This window comes from Rhea americana, unplaced genomic scaffold, assembly GCF_003343005.1.
Source record: "Rhea americana isolate MKP2758 unplaced genomic scaffold, rheAme1 scaffold_207, whole genome shotgun sequence".
In the NCBI taxonomy this organism is placed as follows: domain Eukaryota; kingdom Metazoa; phylum Chordata; class Aves; order Rheiformes; family Rheidae; genus Rhea; species Rhea americana.
The window spans coordinates 1,553,789-1,554,008 of NW_028186228.1; positions in this window are offsets into that span (position 1 = coordinate 1,553,789).

The following is a 220-nucleotide window of genomic DNA, read 5'->3' on the forward strand; positions in this document are numbered from 1 at the left end:
CTTTCCAGCGCGGCCGCGCTGCCGCCGGGGGCAGGCGGGGACGGCAGCGGCCGGGGGCGCTGCCTGCGCTCTGCGCCGCGGGTGCAGTGCGAGCTGTGGGAGGGAGGAGAGCGAAAAGGAAATACTGTGTGTTGGGGGGTGGGGGGGCTTGAGCGCCTGGGAAATGCTCTGGTTTTAAAATGCAGTTTGTTCTGCGTCTGGTTGCCCAGGGAAGGGTAAC